The 26,926-nt window shown below is 42.7% G+C and overlaps 1 protein-coding gene and 1 long non-coding RNA gene across 2 annotated transcripts in view; one reads left to right on the forward strand and one right to left on the reverse strand.

Moving 5' to 3' along the window:
* Positions 1-18,500, forward strand: part of LOC127002353 (uncharacterized) — a 142,245-nt gene extending 123,745 nt beyond the window's left edge. The window contains exon 5 of the long non-coding RNA XR_007755999.1: positions 18,296-18,500. This is a non-coding gene — a long non-coding RNA (uncharacterized LOC127002353). The remainder of the gene's footprint in view (positions 1-18,295) is intronic.
* The window catches only part of LOC127002347 (PDF receptor-like), a 141,641-nt gene extending 114,721 nt beyond the window's left edge, over positions 1-26,920 (reverse strand). The window contains exon 1 of the mRNA XM_050868217.1: positions 26,409-26,920. The gene's annotated coding sequence lies outside the window, so the exon portion shown is untranslated. The remainder of the gene's footprint in view (positions 1-26,408) is intronic.
* Positions 26,921-26,926: the final 6 nt, after the last annotated feature.

The raw sequence follows: 26,926 nt of genomic DNA on the forward strand, positions 1-26,926 counted from the left end.
TAATGGACGAAGAAATAAGAAACATGTTCAGGGATTTAATTTTCTCTTCAGGGACAGTTACGTTGCATTTCTCTTTCTTCTTCTGTCTGTGTGTCTGGCTTTTTTTCGCCCTGTCTGTCTGTCTGTCTGTCAATCTGTTTATCTCTTTCCCAGCGGTGCCAGATTGCCGTACTCTGCCTCTTATGTTAGCTGATTTCACACCCAAAAACTGCTTTCATCACCCAAATAACTGCAGTCATATATGGTTGTCGTTTAAGAGGTTAGTTATTGGTGTTTCTTGGTAACAGTTATGGGCCAAAAGCTGGTAATTACGCGGCTCTGAGTACGATATCAAGACACCTCTCCACCCGAAATTGACCTCTCTTTTGGCTACTCTTTACTTTTTTACTTTTGTGGGAGCGGCGAGTAGCGGGCTTTTTTTTTTTTGTACTCTTTTTGTTGCCCTTGAGCCGCATCCTTTGATGTAAAAAAAAAAAAAAAAAACGTGATCTCTCCCCCTGCCCATCTCCCTATCTTTCAATTTCTGTCTATCTCCAGTTTATCCCCAAAGTCAAAATACATTCTTTTCTTCTCTCCTATTTCCTTCTCTTCTCATCTTAATCTTTTCCTCCTTTCCCGTAGATAATTCTCATCACCTCATTTATTTTCTCTTCTATTTTCTTCTCATCTTCATCTCCTCCTCCCCTCCTTCAGATCATTGTCATCATCTCACTTATTATTTTTGTAGTGGTGTTCATCTTGCCTCCTATTCATGCCCTCAGTGCTTCCTTACTCTCCCCCACACACCTCCCTCCCTCCCTGTCCCCCCTTTTTCCTCTCCTTCCTTTTCATTCGTGTCTTGTACCCGTCTTTTACTCGTTTATTCATTCATTCACTTCATCGATTTTTCATTCAGACACACAGAGAGAGAGAGAGAGAGAGAGAGAGAGAGAGAGAGAGAGAGAGAGAGAGAGAGAGAGAGAGAGAGAGAGAGAGAGAGAGAGAGAGAGAGAGAGAGAGAGAGAGAGAGAGAGAGAGAGAGAGAGAGAGAGAGAGAGAGAGAGAGAGAGAGAGAGAGAGAGACTCCACAAACACAGAGTTAAGTGTCTGCTAATTATCACCAAGTATCCGATTCCATGAAGAGGACCAGAGCGGCGTTAGGAGGAGGAGGAGGAGGAGGAGGAGGAGGAGGAGGAGGAAGGAAGGAAGGAAAGAAAAAAGGAAGGTCGAATGAAGGCAGAACGAAGAAGAAAGAGAAAAAAAAGTAAAACATCTTCACCACCAGACAAAGGAGAACAAGAACGAAGAAGAAAGACTAAGGACACAACGAAATGGTGGAAGAAAAAGGAAACAGAGACAGAAGAAGATGGAAGAAGACAAAGAAGAGAAGAAAGACTATTGATATATAATGAAGCAAACTGTAAAACATAAACAAAGTAAGAGAAGGAGAATGACGACAGCGACTGATAGAAAGAGGAGGAGAGAGACGGTTATGAAGAAGAGAAGGAGGAAGAGGAGGAGGAACACAGAATGGAGGGTTAATAGGAGGAGGAGGACGAGGAAGAAGAGGAGGAGGAGGAGGAGAAGTGGGTGCATTATGAAGGAAAGGAAGAGAAGGATGTGAAACAGGAGAAGGAGGTGAAGGAGGAGAATGATGCAGCGGGGGCCGGGAATGGGAGGGAAGGGAGGAGAGAGAGAGAGAGAGAATGACAGACTGGCGGAGGAGAGGAGAGAGAGAGGGAGAGGGAGAGAAAGACAAAGAGAGAGAGAAAGAGAGACATGGAGAATGACTGATTAAGTAGGTCTGCCTTTAGTGTCCATGATAGCTTTGGCTTTTATCCCCTGCATTATCCCGTCGCTGGTCTGCACGGGGGGATAAAATTCGTGATATTCCCCACCTTACCGAACGACCTCCCCCGCACACCTGAGTTAAATGATGAGCTTGGGGTTTTAAAGGGCTTCCGCGTGTAATGTTTTGTCGATGCCTTCACCTTCGTTTTACCTCGTTGATGGTTTTTGGTACTCTTATTTTTTTAGTCCGCTTAGTTTTTTTTTTTTGTTTTTTTTCATTAGTGGTTATTTTTTTTTTTTTTTTTTTTTTTTTGTCTGTGTGTGTTTTGAAAGGCTTGCAGTTGTGTTGCTTTGTCAATGTTACCTGTCCCTTGCGTTTACCTTGTTTTACTTTGTTGTTTTTTTGGTCTGCCTAGTTTTTTTTTTCGTTAGTGGTTGAATTATTTTTTTTTTATATATAATTGTGTTTTTAAAAGTCTTGCAGGTGGTGTTGTTTTATCAATATTTCCTTTACTTTACTTTTACCTTTCAATTTGTTTCGTAAGTCATCGTTATTTAGTTCTCTCTCTTTTTTTTATTAATGGTGGAAGTATGTCCAAATTGTGTTATATATAAAGCTTGCTGTTTTTTTTTTTTTTTAATATTCTGTACATTTACCATTCTTTTATTTCGCTTTACTCTGCGTTAATTTGTCATTGTTTTCGAGTTCGCTTTATTTTTTATTTTGTTTTTTCATTACTGGTTGAAATGTCATTGATGTGTTTTGAAAGTCCTGCAAGTGTTGGATTATTAATATCACTTTTACCTTCCTTTTACCTCGTTTTACCCAGCGTTGGTGTGGTATTTATTGTGTTCTAGTCCGCTTAAGGGTGTATTTTTTGTTCCTTCTTTTCATTACTGTCGGAAATACGTCATTATTTTGTCTTAAAAGTCTTGTGGGTGTTGGTTATTAATATTACTCTTACCTTGTTTTACCTGGCGTTGGTGTGGTATTTATTGTATTCTAGTCCGCCTAAGGGTGTCTTTTTTGTTCCTTCTTTTCATTACTGTCGGAAATACGTCATTTTTGTGTTTTTAAAGCCCTGCAGGTGTTTCTTTAATCAACCTGACGTACCTTCACCTTCCTTCTACCTCGTTTTACTTCTGGTTGGTAATTTATTGTTTCCTAGTCCGCTTAAAGGCTTACATTTTCTTTTTTTTTAATTACTGTTGAAAATATGTCATTGCGTTTTAAAAGTCCTGCAAGTGTTTCTTTAATTAACATGACGTATGTACCTTCACCTTCCTTCTACCTCCTTTTACTTCAGGTTGGTAATTTATTGTGTTCTAGTCCGCTTATGGGTTCACATTTTCTTTTCTTTTTTTAATTACTGTTGAAAATGTCATTGTGTTTTAAAAGTCCTGCAAGTGTTTCTTCAATTAACATGACGTACCTTTCTTTACCTTCCTTTTATCTCGTTTTACTTAGCGTTGGTTTGATGACTTATTGTTTCCTAGTACGCTTAAGTTTGTTTTTTCTTATTGTTGGAAATGTGACATGATTGTTTTAAAAGTCCTGCAGGTGTTTTATTAATATTTCCTTTACCTGCTCTTACCTCGTTTCACTTTGCGTTGGTTTGTTATATATTGCGTTCTAGTCCGCTTAAGTTCTTTTTTGTTTGTTGGAAAAGTGTCATAATTATATATCGTCCCACCGCCATTTATAATATTTTGTTTTTGTTTTTATCTCGTGAATTATTTGCACTCATCAGATTCTGTGTTGCAGGGGAATAAATGGCGCTATATTTTTTGGCTCCAGCGCGAGAGAGAGAGAGAAAAAAAGTCTCAGCGTAATTTTGCGGTTTTCGAAATTCACACTTTTTTGTTTATATGTTGGTGATCGTGTTGCTTTTGTGGTTGTGGTACAGCTGGGTGCGGTGGTGGTGGTAGAAACACAATAATCACACATTTTCACCAATAATAAAAAAATAAAAAAATAAAACAACAAATTACCTAACCGAAATAAAACGAGGTAAAAAGCAAAGTACAGGAAATTGTGTGATGGTGGTGGTAATGGGCGTGGGTGATGGTAAGGGCCGTGATGGTGGTAATGGGCGGGGTGGGTTTGGGTGGGTGGGAGGGGCGCAGCGATATTGGTACCCCTGATGCAAGGCCAAATTAAGCCTTTTTCACAAGGAACGTACTCATGATTAATTACTGAATAAAAACACGTATATATATCTTCCAATTTTTTGACACTCACACATGAAGATTGATTAGAGTATTGCGATAATTTTGACGCTTTACGAAAAATGATGTTACGAAATGATGATTTACGAATATGAAGAAGATAACAAGTGGAAATTTTTGAATGATGTAAGAATGTGTGAGAAGCTAGACACACACACACACACACACACACACACACACACACACACAGACACAGAGAGAGAGAGAGAGAGAGAGAGTGAGTTAATTAGAAATACGAGAGAGGGGAGAGAGAATTGGGGATAAAACGATAGCGCATAAACGAGGACAAAAACGAAAAAGAAAACGACAGAGGCGAGGAGGACCCGGGCAGGTTAATTAACTTTTTCCGAGTCTTGAGCCCCCGAAGCCAAAATGAATCATTGTAGCAACTAATGAACGTCGACTAGCGTATTTGTGTATCGCTGAATGAGGGACAAAGAGAAGAGTGAAGAAGATAGACAGACTCATCACCCGGAGAAAAGAGAGACAGAGAGTGAGAAAGAAAGAGAGACAGGAAGTAATGATAAAGATTCATATCGAGCGTTTCTTCCCGGTAAAGACACCACCAGAGAATAGAACTAAACTTAAAAGATGAATGAGATGTAAAAAAAAATGTTTGGTAATTTTTGTGTGTATGTGTGTTTGTGTGTGTTCGCCGCCACAGCATTCACTAATTTACTCCTTCTTCCGGTATTTTGTTCTTTTGTTTTGATTTTTGTAATGGAAATTGTCAAGGGAAGTGTTTTGTTTTTCTTCTCTTGTTTTTTGTTTTGTTTTACTGCTGGTGTGTCTGTCTGTTTCCGTCCTTAATTCTGTCTGTCTGTCTATTTGTTTATTATTATCTCTACCTATTTATTTACCTATTTATCTATATCTAATTCTCTGTCTATCTAGCGGGCTTTTTTTCTTGTTTTTTTTTGTTGTTTATTGCCCTTAATCTGCCTCCCTCGCTGTAAAAAAAAAATTAGCTATTGGTTTATTCTTATCCACCTATCTATCTCTTTCTCTTCTAATCTATTCATCCGTTTGTCTATCCATAACTAACTCTATCTCTATCTCAATTGATCTCTACCTATGTATTTATTTATCTGTCTAACTATTTCTGCTTATTTGTCTATCTATTTATCTATCTATTATCTATCTCTCTCCCTCTCGCTCATCCCTTCCTCCCCGCATCTCAGAGCCAATCAGCCACTTAGCCTTCAGCAGCCTCCACGCATATCAGTCTTACTTAAAATTTCCCGCTAGTTTCCTGCCTCAAACGAGCGATCAGCATGGAATGTAGAGCCCGGCCAATTTTGCTCCTTTTGTTTCATTTCGCTCACGCTCTGCAAGTATTTCTCAAGCGACGTGTTTCTTTGTCTCTTTCTCTATAGGGTAGTGATGTGTTATTGTCATTGATGTAGAGAATGGTTAGGACGTTGTATGGCGATGTGAGATGAGGGATACGGTGAGGTAGGCTGCGAAGGAGGGTAGGATGAGGCAGGCCGGGAAGTAAGGAATGTAGGAAGCACGTAGCTGTTTACCATTAGTCCTGCATGGAAATTATGTGCTTGCTTTCTTGTCTTTCTCTCCTCCTCGCTTTTACTTAACATCTGGTCTGTCTTTCCTTTGGTGCTGCGTCGCATTTCACTATCCACGTCTTTCAACTTATCCACTCACCCACTTTCCACTCATCGCTTATCATCCTTCGCCTGCAGGTCACCATAGTACGAAGGTCATTTAGCATGTTGGTAAGGCGATGAAGGCGAAACGGATACGGTGATGCAGGATGCGAAGGAAGGAGAACTCGGCTATTTTTTTTACCTTAGTCCTACATGGAAACCCAGTGCTTGCCTTTTTGTCTCTCCTCTGGTCTGTCTTTCCAGGAGGATTCGAAGGAAGGAGGACTCAGCCATTTATTTTTTTACCTTAGTCCTACATGGAAATCTAGTGCTTGCCTTATTTTCTCTCCTCTGGTCTGCCTTTCCATTAGTTCTGCGTCGCAATTTACTCTCCTCGTCCTTCCACTTACCCGGTCACTTATCCTCCAAGTCATCGTTTATGTCTTTCTGGCTCTGGCTCACAATTTGATATCCACCTCTCCAAAACTCGTTCCGCTTACATGTGGCTCTCCATCCTCGTATACTGCACTTCACAAAGGCTCTTACCTCCACATGTTCACCTGCGTCCTCTCCTCCGCCCAATCACGATGCAGCATACTTGGGAATCCACCTGTGTTTTTTTGTTTTCCTTTTGTCTAGTCTAAACACCCGCATAAAGCTCTTACTTTGTTTCCATTTGCGGTCTCTCTGTGTGTGTGTGTGTGTGTGTGTGTGTGTGTGTGTGTGTGTGTGTGTGTGTGTGTGTGTGTGTGTGTGTGTGTGTCTTTCATACCTGTTTTCTTTTCTGTTCGTCTCTTCTAAACTCTCCCTCACAGCTTTATGTCAATATCATCTGTGTTTTTTTTTTGTCAACCTGCCGTACTTTTTTTTATCGATTCTAAACACCCACCTACAGCCCTACGATATTACCCATCTACAGGTTTTCATTTCCTTCTTCCTGTGTATCTTTTTTTTTCATCTCAACACCCACCCACAAGCCTACGTCATTAATATCTGCGTTTTTTTTTATGTCTACCTTTCCTACCTGTGTTTCCTATTTTCTATTCCAAACACCCGCTTACAGTCCTTACAGTCCTTTTCTATATATGTTTCTTCTTATCTTCTAAACACTTCTTCACAAACCTACGTCGTTACCATCCACGTTTTCTTTTGTCTACCTTTCCTACCTGTGTTTCCTATTTTCTATTCCAAACACCCGCCTACAGTCCTTACAGTCCTTTTCTATATGTTTCTTCTTATCTTCTAAACACTTCTTCACAAACCTACGTCATTACCATCCACGTTTTCTTTTGTCTACCTTTCCTACATGTGTTTCCTATTTTCTATTCCAAACAGCCGCCTTCAGCCCTTACGTCATTATCCTCAGCGACCGTTTTTGTCTGCCTTTCATATCTAGTTTTCTTCTTATCTTCTTAACACATCTTCACAAACCTACGTCATTACCATTCACGTTTTCTTTTGTCTACCTTTCCTACCTGTGTTTCCTATTTTCTATTCCAAACACCCACCTTCATCCCGTACGTCATCACCCTCAGCGGCCTTTTTTATACCTATTTTTCTTTTTACCTCCTCTGAACACTTCCTCACAAACCTACGTCACTATCATCCGCGGCCCTTCATTCAACCTTTTTTTGTGCCTGTCTTGCTTTTTATCTCATCTCAACACACGCCATTACCATCTGTGGCGTGTCTCAATTTTTCATACCGGTTTCTTTTTTTGGTATTCGTAACACTCGCTCACAGCCTTCCGTCAGTACCACCTGCGACCTGCCTATTTACTCTTCCTACCTGTGTTTCTTATTATCTCCTCAAAGACACGCCCACAAACCTTCGTCATTACCTTTTGCGGCCCTTCATTTACATTTCATTCCTTCCGTCAGTACCACCTGCGACCTATCTATTTACTCTTCCTACCTGTGTTTCTTATTATCTCCTCAAAGCCACGCCCACAAACCTTCGTCATTACCTTCTGCGGCCTTTCATTTACATATCATTCCTGTTTATGTTTTTTTTATCCAATCTTAACATCCGCCGACAACCATACGCCACTGCCATCGACGACTTTTTTCTTTTTGTCTCGTCTAAACACACCCCTACGATCATACTCCATTACCATATATATCCTTTGTATTTACCTTCTATACCTGTTTGTTAGCTCCGCCCGCCTTCCCTCTGGTTCTGTCTTTCTTCTTTTCCCTCGCTAACCTAACCAACCCCTAAGACCCGCTCACAGGCCTCCGTTATCTCTACCTGTGGCTCCTCCCTCTACCTGCCTTATCTCCTGCTCGCTCGCCTGGTACCCCTCAGCTTCCTTCTTAACCCTCTCGCCCACCCGAACCTGTGTAGACTGCCGCCCACAGTTACATAAGCTATCTCCACCTTTGGGTCTATCGTCTGCCTCCTTTGTGTTTATTTATTTATTTATTTTCTTCTCAGCTATTTTTTCAGACCCTTACGTAGCCTCATCCATAAACACCTGGCTTTAGTGTTACGTCATTTGGCCCTGGAGAGTATTTTTCTTGCTTTTCTTCCTCTCCCTTTTGTTCCGTTTGCCTTCCTTTCCTTTCCCTACCCCCATATACCTAGCTGCCCCTCTTTCCTTTCTTGATGTCCGATTCCGCACGTTTCCTATTCATATGTAAATGTAGCCTACTCGTTTATATATTTGTTTTGGTCCACTCATTCTCCTGGAAGTCCTTATTATCTCTCGCTTACGTAAACACACACACACACACACACACACACACACACACACCTGCGTCTCTTCATCTGCAAGCCTCTTATATTCTCAGGCCCTCCTTCCTAACGCCCACTGACCAACCCACCAGCGCCTCCTCATCTAATTCTGTCCCGTTTCTCAGCCTTTACGTTCCTGCTGCCCCCCCCCCCCCCTTTTGCTACCCCCCCCCCCCACACCTGCACCTCCTTATCTCATCTGCCTCTGTCCTGCTTTCCTTCCTTGCTCCTCCTTTCGCTTCTCTTGCTAACCGCCCACCTGCTCTTCTTTTATTTACGTGGTCTTCCCGTGCCTTCCCTCCTCTCACAGTATCACACCACCTGTTCTCTTGATGATCTTCCTTTCCCTTCCCTTCTTCCCTTCTTCCCTTCTTTCCAAGCCCACCAGCGTTCTTGTCCTCGCCCCTTCTCTTTCCTGCTCTTCCCGTCCTTCTCTTTTCCCTTGATGCTCCTCCCGTCCCTATTTTCCCTACCTTTCCGTACTTTTCACTCCCATGTACCAAGTTACTGTTTTTTTTCAGCGTTCTTGTCCTCCCCGCCCCTCCTCTGTCCTGGTCTTCCCGTCTCTCTTCTCCCGCAGCACCTGTTTCCTCGATGCTCCTCCCGTCCCTACCCTCCCTACTCTTCCCGTTCCTGCCATGCCCGTTTATCATCAGCAGCTATACTTTTTTTTTCTCAGCATTCCCCTCCTCTCCTCTTTCCTGCTCTTACGTCCATTCCCCTTCCCTCTCCTTTTTAATGCTCTCTCCTCCTCCACATCCACTGTCCCCTTGAAGCTCCTCATGTCCCTGCCTTCCCTGCTCTTCCCGTCCCTTCTAAGCCTACCAGTTTACCCCCCACCGCGTCCTACCTGAAGAAAAGCATTAAGACACCATTCCCGGAAGAGCTCACCGTGTCGCCGCTGCTGCTCCATCTTAGACATTGCAGCTTGTGTTTCTAGAGCTTATGTTGCGATTCTGTCTCTCCGTCGCACTCTCGCCTTTGGTCTCGCTCGCTTCCTCGCGTCTTCTTACTTTCGTCCGTTCTTTTTGAGTATGACGTTCTCCCTTTCACTCGGGATATTATAGAAGCGTGTTTGAAGTGTTTAATTTTCTCTCTCTCTCTCTCTCTCTCTCTCTCTCTCTCTCTCTCTCTCTCTCTCTCTCTCTCTCTCTCTCTCTCTCTCTCTCTCTCTCTCTCTCTCTCTCTCTGCTTCTTTCCTCCTTCCTTTGATAACTTCCTTTATTCGTTTTTTCCTCATTTTTCTTTCATGCACCTTTTCATTCTCTCTCTCTCTCTCTCTCTCTCTCTCTCTCTCTCTCTCTCTCTCTCTCTCTCTCTCTCTCTCTCTCTCTCTCTCTCTCTCTCTCTCTCTCTCTCTCTCTCTCTCTCTCTCTCTCTCTCTCTCTCTCTCTCTCTCTCTCTCTCTCTCTCTCTCTCTCTCTCTCAACAGACTCTCTCTTCTCTCTCTCTCTCTCTCTCTCTCTCTCTCTCTCGGGCCTTCTTGGGCACAGAACTCACAACTCATTAAAATGCAAAATAACGCTGAATAAGTAAGAAGGCAAACGAAGGAGGATAAACGAAGCGCCGAGGAAATAAATAACTCAACAAATACAAGACGAGAGAGAGAGAAGAAAGGAAAAAATGCGATAATTATTGACATGGAGGAGCTGAGAGTGAAAGTTAAAAGAGTAGTTTTTTTTTTCTTTGAGAGTTGGGGAATAAATACACACGGGAGACGGAGGTGGAGAGGAGGAGGAGGAGGAGGAGGAGGAGGAGGAGGAGGAGGAGGAGGAGGCTGTGAGGAGTTACCATCAATCTCATTTTTGGTTCATCAGTGCGGGAATGAGGTGAATCTACAAGTCAAGAGAGAGAGAGAGAGAGAGAGAGAGAGAGAGAGAGAGAGAGAGAGAGAGACCCTTGACGGAATAACAACCAAGCTGAAAATACGAGAAGCCAAGGAAAGGATGTAGGAAAGATATATGCGTGTGTTCAGTCCACTACCAGGGAACCATTAACACACACACACACACACACACACACACACACACACACACACACACACACACACACAGAAACACACACACGCACGGAAGCAGCACGACTATTATATTTGTTGAATGTGAATGTCAACCTCGTGACTTAACTGAATTCGCTCGAGAAAGGATATTGCTGAGAAGCGAGTGATGATGCCGTTGTTTAATGAAGTGAGTAAACGTAGGAATAGAGGAAAATTAATAGTTTGCCTGAAAGAGCACACCGTCATACGTTCTCAGGGACGTAAATGAAACAAGAAAACGAAAAATGAAAAAGAATAATAATACTCGAAAGACGTCACCGTGAGCTTGTTTGCCCCAGGTCTGAAAGATTGGTCTGTCTGTCTGTTTCTCTCTCTCTCTCTCTCTCTCTCTCTCTCTCTCTCTCTCTCTCTCTCTCTCTCTCTCTCTCTCTCTCTCTCTCTCTCTCTCTCTCTCTCTCTCTCTCTCTCTCTCTCTCTCTCTCTCTCTCTCTCTCTCTCTCTCTCTCTCTCTCTCTCTCTCTCTTCTCGATAAGAAATAGTTCACCAATACAAAATTCCTATCGCTCACCTTTTTCGTGTAATTCCTCGGCTCCATTTTTTCTGCGCTTTTTCTTCCGCCCCTTATTGAGTCTGGGCCGGCAAAGGTAAGCTTGTTTGGTGCGCCGCAAATTAGGCACTGACATATTTAGCCAGACAGTGAGTTGGAATGGGGAGGACAGATAGATTCATATGCTCTCCAACAACTATTAACACAGACATAAACACATTCCTATAAATAGCTAGACGGGGAAAAGGGAGAGACGGGTTAATATTCCCTCCTATGTATGTGAATTAAATGTCACGTTGAGGTAAAAAAGAAAATACAGGTACGTAACTAAATACCTGCAAGTTGATTGTAAAACTTAATGACAGAGAAAGCGGTCGACGGATGGATTTTTATTCCTTTGAGCTTCTGTTAATTAAATGTCACGTTCAGGTGGATTAATATATATATATAGGTACTTAAGTAGAAACTCGCGCGTAGAATTTAAAAGCAAATGAGGGCAAATCAGAAAAAGAGTATGAGGACAGCGATGGGAAGGAAAGTAAACCCTAAATAAGCAGAGTGTAAAAGCAAATGAAGGTAAATGAGAATAGTATGCGGTCAAAAACGGGAAGGAAAATGAACCTTAAACTATGTAAGAGGAGGTCATTGAAACCCAACCCCTCCCGCCAGACAGTTAATTAGGTGTCACGTTCAGGTAGAAATAAATCACAGGTACATAACCAAACACATTCGCAGCTAGAGTTTAAAACCAACTTACGGTAAAGCAGAAAAATATACGGAAGGAAAGAGAACCGTAAGCTATGTAGGAGGAGGTCATTCACCGTCATTGCATCCTCCCGCCAGACAGTCCGGCCCCAGACTCTCGGAATAAGATAGTCACGTTAGGAGCGGGAAGGGTCGTCGGGGGAAACAGATCGCAACTATTAACGGAGCACTTTACAATTTCTATTCTCACTATTCTCATCTCCGTGTTTACATTTCTCGCCCACCCTCGGTATTCACTTAGATGTATCGGTCCGCAGGCGATGCTAGAATCTGGTTTCCAAGGCTTTGTTACCATTTTGGGGAAGGAAGGAGTTTCATGGAATTCCCACACGCAGCCTCGCCTCCTCTGCCGCCCCAGCATACAAGGCAATCCTGTTAGCCTCCTGTGTGGTGGCTGATGGAATTGCCAATATGACCAATACGTTACCACTTCACCCCCTGACTGAGAGATGGCACCCCTCCGACGCGTCCCAGCAACGAGGGCGCTTTGGTCAGTTCTCAGACGCATTCACCTCTCATATAAATCTTTCCAAAGCCCGAAAAGGAGTTTAATGGAGTTCTCGTGAGTGTTTTTTTTCACGTTCAAGATACAGAAGCTTTGTCGAACTACCACCAAAGTCATCAAACTACCCAAGGAAATGCTCTCAACTCTTACGAAAGCCTTGTCGAGTGTACGTGTGTGTCTCGAAATGTTTAAAGATAAGGACCTATTTTTATCCTTGAGGGAAACGTATACAGTCCCTTCCTCGCACTTCGGCACCATTTGACCACAACAGCTGGGGCGCCATGATTTCATAACCTACTCAGCCATTTCCCTTGCCGTGCCGTTACAACACGCTCCACACTTTACGTACACACCTGCATCGCTCGTACGTCGCTGTTGTGGAATGCTGACATTAATCTTCACACCTGGGCGATAGATCTTCGTGCTCGCCGCCGCCGCCGCCTCGTCCTGCAGAACGCGGCTCCTCGTATGATGGATGATTTGATTGGCCAGAAATCGTTAGCTTCAATAATTATGCGTGGCTCTTGAATGAGAAGGAGTGTTTGTCGGTGATGATTGATTTATCGTGCGATGGTGAGAGACAAACAGAGCCATTAGCCAATCAAATGTAAACAAATGCGGAGGGTAAAACAAACATCAATAACTATGCGTCGATCTTGAATGGGAGTGCGTGTGTTTGTCAGTGAGCGTTGATACATCTTGCGAGGGTGAGAGAGAAACAGAATCATAAGCCAATAAAATAAAAGCTACGGAAGTTGAAACAAAGATATTAATTCCCGTGATATTGATTTAGTGAATACGGATTTTTTAATGGGAGTGCGTGTGTTTGTCAGTGAGCGTTGATATATCTTGCAATAGTGAGATAAACAAAATCATTAGTCAATAAAATCAAAGTTGGGGAGGCTGAAACAAAGATATTAATTCCCGTGATATTGATTTAGTGAATACGGATTTTTTAGTGGGAGTGAGTGTTTTTGTCAGTGAGCGTTGATACATCTTGCGAGGGTGAGAGAGAAACAGAATCATTAGCCAATAAAATCAAAGTTGGGGAGGCTGAAACAAAGATATTAATTCCCGTGATATTGATTTAGTGAATACGGATTTTTTAGTGGGAGTGCATGTGTTTGTCAGTGAGCGTTGATATATCTTGCAATAGTGAGATAAACAGAATCATAAGCCAATAAAATAAAAGTTGGGGAGGCTGAAACAAAGATATTAATTTCCGTGATATTGATTTAGTGAATACGGATTTTTTAATGGGAGTGCGTGTGTTTGTCAGTGAGCGTTGATACATCTTGCGAGGGTGAGAGATAAACAGAATCATTAGCCAATAAAATAAAAGCTACGGAAGTTAAAACAAAGATATTAATTCCCGTGATATTGATTTAGCGAATACGGATTTTTTAATGGGAGTGCGTGTGTTTGTCAGTGAGCGTTGATACATCTTGCGAGGGTGAGAGATAAACAGAATCATTAGCCAATAAAATAAAAGCTACGGAAGTTGAAACAAAGATATTAATTCCCGTGATATTGATAATCATAAGCCAATAAAATCAAAGTTGGGGAGGCTGAAACAAAGATATTAATTCCCGTGATATTGATTTAGTGAATACGGATTTTTTAATGGGAGTGCGTGTGTTTGTCAGTGAGCGTTGATACATCTTGCGAGGGTGAGAGAGAAACAGAATCATTAGCCAATAAAAAAAAAAAGCTACGAGTTGTTTTAGTGGGTTTGTCAGTTAGCGTTGATACATCTTGCGATGGTGAGAGATAAACAGAATCATTAGTCAATAAAATCAAAGTTGCGGAAGTTGAAACAAAGACATTAATTCCCGTGATATTGATTTAGTGAATACGGAGTTTTTAATGGGAGTGCGTGTGTTTGTCAGTGAGCGTTGATATATCTTGCGAGGGTGAGAGAAAAACAGAATCATTAGCCAATAAAATCAAAGTTGGGGAGGCTGAAACAAAGACATTAATTCCCGTGATATTGATTTAGTGAATACGGATTTTTTAATGGGAGTGCGTGTGTTTGTCAGTGAGCGTTGATATACCTTGCGATGGTGAGAGATAAACAGAATCATAAGCCAATAAAATCAAAGCTACGGAAATTGAAACAAAGACATTAAATTCCGTGCTGTTGATTGAGCGAATACGGACTCATATACAGACAAACAGAGTAGCAAACAGACACGTATCATCAGTGCCACATTGTAATAGTATCCCTTTTTTTTTTGGCACGGAGAATGAGATGATAAAAATTACATAGTCTGTCGCTTCGCTCTGTAGTGTAGATTATCTTGTTCACTACCTGTTTGTTACGGATCGGTGAAAGATGCGGTAAGGCGCTTAAATATCTGCTAAATCCGCCCTTTGATAACGCCACGTAATAATAATGCTAATCCTGACAACAAAGAGAGAGAGAGAGAGAGAGAGAGAGACACAGACACACACACACACACACACACACACACACACACACACACACACACACACACACACACACACACACACACACACACACACACACACACACACACACACACACACACACACACACACACACACACAGAAAAAGAGATGTAGACACAAACACAAAAACATAAACAGGTAGACAGACAAACAAACCAGTATTGACGTTCCCAGAATTAAAAAAAAAAACAAGCGACATTCTCTTTTTTTTTTCTTTTCTTTTTTCATACCGAACAAAAATAGTATCCCTGAGTAGAAGAATCGGATTTCGGGGACGACCAGACAGGAAAAAAAAAAAGGTAAAGATGGAGGGGAGGGATTAGAGGTGACTAGCGGGGAGGCAAGAAAAGAACGCAGGGGAAGACGTAACTCAAATTGGGGTAAAAGATTTGAAATTCCTCTCTGTGTCTGTGTGTCTGTCTGTATGTCTGTCCGTCTCTCTCTCTCTCTCTCTCTCTCTCTCTCTCTCTCTCTCTCTCTCTCTCTCTCTCTCTCTCTCTCTCTCTCTCTCTCTCTCTCTCTCTCTCTATCTATCTATCTATCTATCTCTTTTATGTTTTAGTTTCCTTATTTTTCCTTTTTATCGTATTTTGTGGAGAAACTTCTTAACATTTTTTTTTATCATTATTCTTTGCAGCTTCTAGAGTGTTGATTTGTCCATTATACTTTCGTTCCTTTTTTTTTTACCGTAACGGGACGAATAGGTTTTGTTATCCTTTTTTTTCTTGATTTCTGATAACTTTTTTTTTCACTCGCCAGTACCTTTTGTTAATTTCACACACACACACACACACACACACACACACACACACATACACATGCAACCGCTCTTCATCTTTTGCACTTCACACTCAATTATCTCGCTCAAACTCTCTCCCTCAGTCTCCCCCTCGATTATCATACCTCCGTTTTCTCTCTCATTCCTTACACGCCTCGTTTATTAACCTTATCCGCCTCACCTCAGCCATCATTCATCTCGCTGTCACTGTCGCCAACCATGAGTCGTTCGTTTTTCTTGAGCCTTTTTTCCCCTTTCCCAACACAGTCTCTAGTCATCCTATTTTCGCTCGTATGTAAAAGAGAAAATTAATTCCTATTTGGACTTGATCTACCGCAGCCGATATTGTGTTGCGATTTCTTATTCATGTGAGTAAATCCTTTTTTACTTTTTTATAAGATTCGTCGCTCCCTTATCTTCCCCAGTCCTTCACCTTTTTAGTCGTTATATAAGACTTTTTTTTTCTTTTTTTGTAGCAAGGGAGCTTAAGAGTTGGTATTGTAAGACACTTTCGCCTCTCACATCAGCTTTTTCTAAAGGTCAAAGAGGGGGTCTGTCGGGTTCTAATGGGTGTTTTTTCAGGTTAATGGTACAGAAGAAGGGTCAAACTACCACCAGGGTCATAAAACTACTCCTGGAAATGCCCACTACTCCTACGAAAGATTTGTCATATGTGTTCTTGGGCGCCGAAATATCTTATAATACGGCCCAAGTCTTCACCTAAATGTTCACTCGTTTTTTCCTTTCCTCCATGAAGGGGCTAATTCTGAGGAAAATCGCCTTTCTCTGTTTTTATCTCTCTTGTTGGTGTGACCAGAATATTTTAACGGAACCATTTCTTCGCCTTCCTTTTTTTTCTTCTTTTGACAGAGGGAGGGGCCAGGAGACAAGGGCTACTTTGTCTGTAGGATTAAATTATAAGCAAGAGTGGTGTGGGTGAAGTCGCAGGAGTTATTACGACAGAGGGTTACCAGCAGGAGTGACAGGAAAGGTTACAAGAGGATAGTGAAACCGGCACTGTTGCCAAATTTAGAGACGGTAGCACTGGCGGAAAGACAAGAGGGCGGAGGTGGAGGTGGCCAAGTTGAAGATGCTACAGTTAAGATTCCCAGACGCTTCCGGCTCTCAAATAACTTCTTTTTTTTCTAAAGGCCAAAATAAGAAGTTAAGCGCGTTCTCAGGAGTGGGTTTGTTTCACGTTCACGGCACAGAGGATTCGCCAAACTGCCGCCACGGTCATAAAACCACCCAAGAAAATGCCCACAACTCCTATGATCCCGTTGTCAAATGTGCGTGCTTGGGCGCCGAAATGTTTAGGAATCTGGCCATAAGACTTTCGGTGGAGTAGCAAGGATGGATAGGATCAAGATTTTGGATGAACTGGGCACACCAACGGCGGCAGCCCGGCGTCAATTGGAGAGCCTTGGCGAGCAGTCTAGTATGTAAATCTGCGAGCTAGACACGTTGATCCTTCGACTTGATCTCTTTTGCAGCGACTCTCACACCCACTGATTTATACAACTACGGGCTTTAGTATAATGACGAAGATGCGTGATCATGCCGCTAAATCGCATTAGACAGCTCCTTTGCAGTCAGTGAGAGCTCAAAGCGTTTCTTCACGGCAACCTTCAGTGATATCCTCGCTAAACCTGACCTATAAGAGGTGCATCATATTATACACTCGTTATACTTCACCGTAAAAGAACTTGATATTAACTCAACTACCAGAATTTCTATCCTCAAACGAGTGCATCAACATATCTTACTTCACAGTTAGAGGAAGAGAGAAATACAGCAAATAGTCATAACTGTAATACTTCCGCAAGCGAACTACACTGTCTACAAACCTAAATGTGAAACTTGCTGCCAAACGTTAAACCACTGCCTACACATGGCGATTAAAGTTTCCTCTCAAAAATTTATTAGACATGTACTTGGCTGCCTCCCTTATTACTTAACTAAATGTGTGTGTGTGTGTGTGTGTGTGTGTGTGTGTGTGTGTGTGTGTGTGTGTGTGTGTGTGTGTGTGAAAAAGGTGTGGTTGGCTGCCTCTCTCATTCTTTAAGTAACTAAATTAATGCGTCAATTGAGCCTCCTTAATTAACTTGGCTCTGACGACAAAGCAGACCCTCGCCGGCCAGGCCTCTTGCGTCGCTGTTAATGGCGCGGCACCTGAGTCACTCACCCCGGGCGTGGCGCAGTGCAGCCCTTCTCCTACACTTCGTTTACACTCACCACCACTCACTCGCCCTCCCTCTGCCTGTGTTTTTTTTGGGGGGCCACACCGCTGCAGTAATGATGTGACATTGAAGTACGGGGAGAGTTGCAACATTAAAAGTCGCCAATTGATTCGCAAATTGACTCGTATGCTCCTAATGGTTAAGCTAGAACGGTAATTGGAGGATTATCCGTATTCGATAAGGCTCATCAAGGCGTGTAGTAACGAGGCGGTTGATTAACTTTCAAGTGTTTCTAAACTTTTAACCATACAAGTTGACGATTTAATTAACGTGTACATTTTTCCGCGTGCGTCTTTGTGTTGATCTAATAAAGGGAAGAAGAATTTTTAAGAGCTAAAAACAAATATCGGAAAATAAAATATTGAACATGGAAACATTGAACTCCTCTGTGTGTGTGTGTGTGTGTGTGTGTGTGTGTGTGTGTGTGCCTTATCTTTTGTGTGTGTGTGTGTGTTTCTGAGTCTTTCTGCCTGTCAGTCTTTTTGCCTACCTGTCCGTCTGTCTGTCCGTCTGCATGTGTTTCTTTCTGTCTGTCTGTGTGTCTGCAGGAGTAAGAACAGCGTCGAACAATGTCAGGCCATAATAATTTAATGCGTGATGACAGTTTAAATCCCCGCACATTACCAAGGATTATTTCATCACTCCCACAGGTACGCGTGCCAGACAATGGGCGATAAAAAGACCCGAACGTGGCCAGGCGGTGTGCCGTGAGCCGTAAGGAGAATGTAGCAGGGGAGCCAAGGACACCCCACCGCTCCTCCCTCCACCACCACCTGCTTCCGCCCGCCTCTCCGCCACCCCGCCTGCAGCTCCCCACGCCCCGAGCATCGCACCACCTCTCCATCACCTCTGCCTTCGCTGGTGCAATGTAAGTACAAGTATGACCCACGGTTGCCAGATTGTCGTACTCAAGAGCCGCGTATTTACCGGTTTCTGGCCCATAACTGTTGCCAAGAAATACCAATAATTAACCATTTAAACGATAAACATATATGAAGGCAGCTATTTGGGTGATGAAAGCAGTTTTTGGGTCGGAAATCGGAAAACATAAGAGGCAGAGTACGACAATCTGGCAACGCTGGTATGATCTCGTTTTATAACACCTGCATGAAGAAAACGTTCAATATTACGATCTTCTGGATTCCTGTTTTTCCTCTATGTGCTGGTTATGTTTTAGAGTACCTAACTGAGGACAAAGGAGACATATGTATATAAGTTAAGGTAAGTTGATTGGTTTAAATAGCTTTAGAGGGGGATAAAGTGCCTATAAGCGTTCTTGTTAACGCGGATAGGACAGAGGGGACATATATCTACAGGTTAAGGTAAGCTGATTGGTTTAAATAGCTTTTGGGGGATACATTTTCTATAAGTGTTTATTTTGCCGCCGATAACGAGATCCATGAAAGTGCATCAGAGGGAAAAAAATATAGAGAGACCCAAACAAGAGTCTTTTCAATGAGCAGCAGACATGGATGTACGAGTATAATAATCTCTACATTTGTTCCCGACCTGGACTTCCTGTGTAATTGTAATAGCAGTATAGACAATAGATGCTGCGCTCTGTTTACGTGTCGCGGTCTGTCGGCAATGAGCGCCCTCCTCGTTAGCCGCAGGTGACCCGGCTCGTGAATACAGATCCGCTGTGCTCCGAGGCTGCCGCGGTGATGTGGCTTTAATGGAGGGGAGGGCGAGGTGCATGGGCAGCACTTGTGTCGGGGATGTTATGAGCAGGGGAGAAGCGACGAGCGGCAGGCACATGTTGGGAGCCTCGTTGTAAGCGTTAGTGAGACATATTAGCGGTATTCTCAGACGATTCCTCCTCTCACACAACAATTTGCAAAGGCCGAAAAGGAGATTAGTCGGGTTCTTAGTGGTGTGTTTATCACGTTCATGGTACAGAAGCTTGGTCAAACTATGTACTATCATCAGGGTCATAAAAAAACTATCCATGGAAATGACTACAACTCCTACGAAAGCCTTGTCAATTGTGTGCTTGCGCGCCGAAATGTTTAAGAATATGAACCACAGACCCGAATCGTACACGCTGCCTTTCCGTCGCTTAACTCTTACATTCTAAGATCAGCACGATTAACATTCTTCAATTATTCTCCGTGGTCTAAGCAAATAACAAGTACTGAGCCGCTACATTACAACAACCCGCATCTCATTACCTTTTATAGACACCCATCAGTGCCTTGCATCATAACATTTGTCCCTGTGTAGCTAATCGCCTTTTATGTACGTTACCCCTTTTTTTAACAACTTTATCGCCGTTGTAGGAGTGATTTGCAGTGGATTTATGTTACGGGTGTCATGTTCCGGGTTCAGGTGACATGCTGTTCCCGCCTGTCACGAGGAAGTGGAGTACGGCAGGTGATGGAAGTGTCGAACATTCTTTATGAATCTACCGTGAGGAGGTTCGAACCGGGTCGTAGTTGCCACGCCATGACCACATACCCCAATTCGTCAATGTCCGGACCAACGCGTACCGAATTGTCTCACCCCTGGCCTCTCAGTCTTGAAATTTGCAACACGTTAAAACATCTCACTGCTCGTCATCCGCATACTTGTCATACCAGGCGTAGCTGCATACTCACATGTGTCTCCATATTATACATGCATATATATTCAAGCACTCACAGGCAAACGGACAGGCCCAGTGTCACCACAGACCAGCGGACAGACACAGGCGAGCGTGCACACACACACACACACACACACACACACACACACACACACACACACACACACGCAAGGTCAGCATAATAATGAGTGTTTGAAGTTAGCATGCCTGAAATAATATAATGGAATTGGTGAGCCATCCGCAAAAAATATGCAGGGCCGCGCTATTATACTAGATGAATAGCAATGTACGGACTCGGAATTCTTGTTATCGTAGCCGCAGTTTAAACAAAGAATGGGTTTTGCTCCGCTTGTCAGTATAACAACATTTCATCACATTTCATTGCTGGGTAAAAATCTGACGTTAAATCTTTCATGTCTTTGTCGAGATATTTCCTCGCCAAGCAGCGCAACAAACGACTTGATTGCAGCTGTTAAGTCGTGTTATTTTTTCATGGCCGATAAGCGAGTGGCTGGTACGGACCCAACTAACATTTGCGCCATGAATTTAAAAAAATGTCGTGAATTAAAAACATTCCGTGCCGTGATTTTTACTGGTATCTTTTACACACCAAGGTTCGTGTTTACCATTAATTAACGTATTAGGCGAGGCTTGGGGCGACGCGGGCAGAAATATCGAGCTATCTCTCTGTGACTATTCATGGACACGATGATTTGAGGTCATGTAAAGCGTGCCAGTGGTCGGGTCCGGTCCGTGATGCCGCGAATTGAGTTGCAAATGTCGCCTCTCTTTGTGTATTACTGCCGCCGCTGCTCTTCCTCGAACTCAGCGTTGAATTGTTTGAGAGCGTTCTGGAGCTCCGGGGCCAAACCACGTCGACCGGAAAGTGAGAGAATCGCTTTTGTTCGCGTGATGACTGGGATGTTGTTTTTTTAGAGATTCAGAATACGCGAAAAAATGGTTTAGGTTTTGTTGGTCTTCCACGGTTAGTCGTCGTGGTAACAGCCCTTCCTCGACGCGCTGTTGCAGAATTTAAGGCTAAGAAACGACGAACGCTTATTAAACAGAATTATGGAAAGTGGTAACTAATTGCATTCGAAAAGCTGAAGCCCCCTCCTCCTGGCACAGACACACACACACACACACACACACACACACACACACACACACACACACACACACACACACACACACACACACACACACACACACACACCGTCCCATTAATTTCTCGGTCCCTGGTTTGCCGTCCACAGAAGTGTTTCGTAATTCATAAGCCTCGAGGAATCTTCTTAACCAGTGAGGATATTCTTGATGTTTCCACCTCCTCCTCCTCCTCCCTTCGTTGCTTCCATCTCCTTCCTCCCTCCTTCCCTCTCCTTTTGGCTTCTCCGTCACCCATTCCTCTGTCCATACCATAAAGTCCTCCTTTTCACGCAAGTTCCATCCCAGCCCCTTTCCACTGTGTCACGTCCTTCAAACCTTCTCTGCCTTCCTTCTATCCTTCCCTCTCCACCTCTCCCTTCCACATTGCCTGCTCCCTCTACCTAACCTTGTTTTATCTCCCTCTCTCCTCCAGCCTATCCAAACAAGGCTTTCCTCATGAGTTCCTCCGCCGGATCAGACTTCTTCTCCTCTACTTCTTTCCTCGCCCGTCCAAATAACAATCATGCTCTACCTCGTCTACTCTTTTTCAGTTCTCTCCTACCCAAACTCCTTCTCGTTCTCCTTTTTATCCACGTTTTCTCTCTCCCTCTCGCCTCTCCTCCACTCCCACGCTCTGCTAAACCTCACTTTCTCTCCCACGTTCTTTCGTACCTCCTTACCCGTTCTCCCCCTCCTGCTCCTCCTCCTCCTCGTCCTCCATCCTCGCCCTCCTTCTTCTACATATCCAATTTTGTTCGTTTCAAAGACCCCTTATCTACTGCACACACACACACACACACACACACACACACACACACACACACACACACACACACACACACACAAACCGCATTCCAAAACCTTAATTTTATTTCTTTTCGTTGTTTTATTCATGTCTCGTTTTTCCTCCTCCTCCTCCGAGTGTTTGGTTTCCTGGTTTTTTTTTGTTTTTTTTTCTTTTTATGCCCAAATTTAAGTCTCCGTTGTTGTTGTTGTTTTTTGTTGTATTCTTTTCGTCCTATTCCTAGGCGGCGAAATTCGAGTCTTCACTATCTTTTGTCATTTAATATTCCTTTCTCTTTTTTTTATTATTGCATTTGACAGGAAGTGAGCGAATGATGTGAATTTGACGGAGAAACATGAATATCAGCATCGGCCTGTCTGTCTGTCTGTCTGTCTCTGTCTGCCATTCTGCCGACCTGTCACACCGGATGTCAGCTGTCGTTTCTCTCTCTCTCTCTCTCTCTCTCTCTCTCTCTCTCTCTCTCTCTCTCTCTCTCTCTCTCTCTCTCTCTCTCTCTCTCTCTCTCTCTCTCTCTCTCTCTCTCTCTCTCTCTCTCTCTCTCCCCTCCCCCCCCGGCGTCATCAGGTTTCGTTCTCTCCATTTCTTTTTATTTTCTTTCTATTTCTGATCGATTTTTTTTTTTCACGGGTCATTTTCCTTCGCCGTCTTGCTGGAATGCAGGAGAGGCGTCCATGTTATCTTTTTTACTGTTTTCTTTTTCTTTTTGGGGGTACGATTTTATTTTATCAGTTTCCGCTCGTGTGATTTTTTTTTTTTTTTTTTTTTTTTTGGTCGGTGATGTTGTGTTACTTGCCTTCTCGAACCTTTTATTTTTTTCTCGTACCTTCGAATCTTTTTTTTTTTTTTTTTCGCCGCTTCAAAGGTTGCTCCCTATCTCTGTCTATCGCTGTATCTATCATTCAATCCATCTGGGTGACTGACTGATTTCGCTTGACTCATATTTTAATCGTTCCTTCCCTTCTGCCCTTCGTCTCTCTCCCGTTTAATCCCTCCTCTACTCTCCTCCTCCACCCTCCAACCCTTCACTCATCTCTCCCTTCCTCGCCTCCCTTCCCTTATCCTTAATTTCTCTACCATACCTCACTCCCCTTCTCTCATTTCACTTTTATCTCCCTTCTTCCCTTCACTCCTATCTCCCTTCCTCGCGTCCCTTCCCTTGTCCTTAATTTCTCTCCCATGCCTCGCTCCCCTTCTCTCATTTGATTTTCCTTCCTCCTCCTTCTCTTCACTCTTGCCATCCTTCCCCTCTTTCTCACTTTCCTTTTTATGTTTAACTTCTCTTCTATCCACCCTTCGGCCCTTCCCTCCTTCTCTTCCTTCTCTCCTCTTCTTCCCCTCTTCTTCCCCTGTTCTTACGATTTATATTCAGTGTCTCTCTCCTTCCATTTCCTCCTACCTTCCTTCCTTCTTTCCTTCCTTGCTTGCTTCTTTTCCTTGGTTTAGTTTCTCCTTCCTTCCATATGTCGCCTCTTCCCCCCCTCCCTCCCCCCCTCTCTCTCTCTCTCTCTTTCTTTCTGTTTCTACTTTCGTCTTTTACTTTCTATCTGTTCTTCGTGATCCTTTTCTTCCGTGTAATTCTCCTTTATCTCAATCTCTCTTTTCTCGGCCCTTTGCACCTTTTCTGTTTTTATTTCTTTCCCCTCATTTCCCTTTTGTGTCCCACCGTCGCCCCTTCCATGTTTTTTTGTTTTTTTTTTCATTTTCGTATCCATCCCTCGCCTCGGCCATTATATTTCCTCTTTCTTTTTAATTCATCATCCCCTCCATTCCTCACTGTGTCAATTTCATGCATGCTTTCTTTTCTCTCGGTTATTCATTTTCTCATATCCTAATTTTTCACCTCGTTCCTGTTCCCTTTCTTTTATCTAATTGCTCTTTTCTCCATTCTCTTTAGTTCCTTATTTTCCTCATCCCTACTTTCACCACTTTTTTTTTCCCCTGTAGGTTTTATTGGTCTTTTATGGAGTCGTTATATCATGTTTTTAATTATTTACCATTATTCTTATTTATAGGTTTATGTTATAGTTTATTTAGTTTACGTTCGGCGCCATATGACCCAGCAGTTGCGGCGCCAAGAATAGAATGCCCCAATAATCATCATCATCATCCCCTTCTATCCTCTGTTTCCTCGTTTTCTTTCTTCCTCTTTTCATCCCTTTCCTGTTTTCTCTCTTTCCGTTTTAATTGTTCTTCCCTCCTTCCAGCCTGTCGCCCTCTTCATGCCTCCTTTCCTTTTGATGCTCTTTTTCCATCCCTTCCTTCATCTTCCTTCCTTCTAATTCCCCTTTTCCTATCCTGTCTTTTCTCTTCGCCTCCTTTCGCCCCTTTTATGTTTCTTCTTTTATCACTGTTTTCTCCATCCCATCCTTTATCTTCCTTCCTTCTGATTCCTCTTTTTCTCCTCCCTTCTCTCTTCGCCGTTTTCCTATCCTGTCTCGTCTCTCCTTTCGCTCCTCTCACGTTTCCTTTCTCTTCTTTTGTTGCTGTTTTTCTCCATCCCATCCTTTATCTTCCTTCCTCCTGATTCCTCTTTTTCTCCTCTCTTCTCTCTTCGCCCTTTTCCTATCCTGTCTCGTCTCTCCTTTCGCTCCTCTTATGTTTCCTTTCTCTTCTTTTGTTGCTGTTTTCTCCATCCCGTCCTTTATTTTCCTTTCTTCTGATTCCTCTTTTTCTCCTCTCTTCTCTCTTCGCCCTTTTCCTATTCCCTTTTCTCTCTTTAATCCCCCCTTTACCCCTTCCCTCCTTTCTTTTCTTTTCTGTTATTGCTCATTTTCTCCATCCCATCCCTTATCTTCCTCTCCTCTAATTCCTCCTTTTCTCCTCTCGTCTCTCTTCGCTCCTTTCCTATCCTCTCTCCTCTCTTTAAATCCCCCTTCGCTCCTTCCCCCCTTGAGTCCTCTCTCCTCCTCCGTCCTCTTTCCTCCTTTTGATTCCGGCGCTGAGGGAATCAGGTCAACTTGCTAAGACTGAGTGTAATATTTTCCTCCCGACTTCATCTCCGAGTGTAAAGGTAAAAGGTGCAATGTTAGATGTTGAAATCAGGGTGGTGGTGGTGGTGGTTTTTTTTTTTCGTATTCCCCCATTTTTGTGTCCGTATTTTTGCTGTAACTGATTTTTTTTTTTAACTTATATTTTTTGAGAGAGGGGAAAAAATAGTTAAGATTTCCCTTTCGCTGAAACTGATTATTTTATTCCTCTCCTATTTTTCGAGAGAGGGAAAAAAAAGATGGTTAATTTTCCCTGGGAGAGAGAGAGAGAGAGAAAAGTTAGTTAAAATTCCCTACCCTCTCTCTTTCTGTCTCTCTCTCTCTCTTTCCATGCATGATTGGTATTCAGAGCCGAAATTGCAGACTCTTTTTTCGTTCTCCCTCTCTCTTTCTCATTCAAATGCACTGGTATGGATGGTAAAAATATATATAGGTACTCACTGCGTATATTTCGCGTATAAGCTTCTAAATAACAAGATACGTAATTTATTTGATGAACGGGAAATGTTGAAAAAAAAGATGCAGAGATCGTTGACCTTTTCTCATGCAAGTTTTTATGCTGCGATGCGCCTCCAAAAAAAAAAAAAAACTATATATTGATACATAGATAGATAGATAGTTAGATAGTCATTATGTACATTTCCTATTTAAACTTGTATATTAGTATCGTTCTTTTCTTGATTTACAGACAAACGTGGAAATAAATCAGAAATCGTAATCTTTTTATCCTCTCTGTAACAAAAGCGTGTGTTGTTTTGCCCTCCAAAAAATATATATATACACATTATACTTATTTCGTATTAAACATGCATATTAGTATCGTCCATTCCTTGAGCAGAAAAAAAAGTGGAAATCAAGAAGAAATTGTTGTCCTGCTTTATTTCTTTCTTTTACAAATCCACGTGTTGTTTCCCTTCCAAAAAATATATATACTCTTTACGCATATTTCGTATCAAAACACATTAATAATACCATCCTCCTTTCCTTGAAGAACCGAAAAATAACAGGCAATCTAACAGAAATCGCAGGCTTATGTAATTTTACCTTCATATTACAAGTGCTACTCTTTACGTTGCTTTAACTTCTTACAAAAAAAAAAGTCACATGGCGCAGATTCGTATTACATTTAAAACGAGGGCAGTAGTAGTGGTTTTCAGTCCTATTTAAGTTTGCGCGTTTGATCTCCTTTTTCCCGTGTGTGCGTGTGTGTCTAAAGAGATGCAGGATAATGGCGTACTTACCGTGAGTTGTGTGGCGCGAAAGTGGAGTTGTTGTGGAGTTCTGTCGCTGTGCCTTTGCTTATATTCTTCTCCGCCGCGATCTGTTTTTACGTCTGTGTTCTGTTGTCCCTCCGCCTGCCTTCTGTCTGTCTGTGTTCGTCTGTTCTCCGTCCCTTTCTTCCTCCCTCTCGCCCGCTTGAGTCTCTTGTTGCGGTCTTCTTTCCTCTCGTCGTCTGCGTCTTTGCGTGAGAAATGTGGCGCTTGTTCTTTCTTCTTTTTGTCTTCTTCCTCCTCCTCTTATTCCTCTTGCGGTCTCGGTAGGTTAATATCCTCCTTTACTCCTCTTCTGGTTGTGTGTGTGTGTGTGTGCTTTTATTTATTTTTGGCGACAAGAGAGCACGGATGATCTGGTCTTTACTTTTGGCGTCTTTCTCTTAGTCTTTTTGTCTGTCTGCCTTCTTGTAAGTGCGTTTCTTTGTTTGCTTCTTAGAGTTCCAGAGATACCAGCTTAAGAATCTCCTATGTGTGTGTGCGTGTGC

This window comes from Eriocheir sinensis, chromosome 2 (assembly GCF_024679095.1).
Source record: "Eriocheir sinensis breed Jianghai 21 chromosome 2, ASM2467909v1, whole genome shotgun sequence".
NCBI classification, from domain to species: domain Eukaryota; kingdom Metazoa; phylum Arthropoda; class Malacostraca; order Decapoda; family Varunidae; genus Eriocheir; species Eriocheir sinensis.